Below are 569 nucleotides of genomic sequence, written 5' to 3'. Positions count from 1 at the left end.
ACATTTAAGGTAGTTATCAATATGTGTGTTCCTATGACCATTTTCTTAATTGTTTTGGGTTTGTTATTGTAGGTCTTTTCCTTTTCTTGTGTTTCCTGTTTAGAGAAGTTCCTTTAGCATTTGTTGTAAAGCTGGTTTGGTGGTGCTGAGTTCTCTTAGCTTTTGCTTGTCTGTAAAGCTTTTAGATTTCTCCATCAAATCTGAATGCGATCCTTGCTGGGTAGAGTAATCTTGGTTGTAGGTTTTGCCCTTTCATCATTTTAAATATGTCCTGTCACTCCCTTCTGGCTTGCAGAGTTTCTGCTGAAAGATCAGCTGTTAACCTTATGGGGATTCCCTTCCATGTTATTTGTTGCTTTTCTGTTGCTGCTTTCAATATTTTTTCTTTGTATTTAATTTTTGATAGTTTGATTAATATGTGTCTCGGCTTGTTTCTTTTTGGATTTATCCTGTATGGGACTCTGTGTGCTTCCTGGACTTGGGTGGCTATTTCCTTTCCTGTGTTAGGGAAGTTTTCAACTATAATCTCTTCAAATATTTTCTCAGACCCTTTCTTTTTCTCTTCTTCT

This window comes from Physeter macrocephalus, chromosome 2 (genome assembly GCF_002837175.3).
Source record: "Physeter macrocephalus isolate SW-GA chromosome 2, ASM283717v5, whole genome shotgun sequence".
In the NCBI taxonomy this organism is placed as follows: domain Eukaryota; kingdom Metazoa; phylum Chordata; class Mammalia; order Artiodactyla; family Physeteridae; genus Physeter; species Physeter macrocephalus.
The sequence above is the reverse complement of the archived record's forward strand: the minus strand, read 5'-3'. Positions refer to the sequence as shown.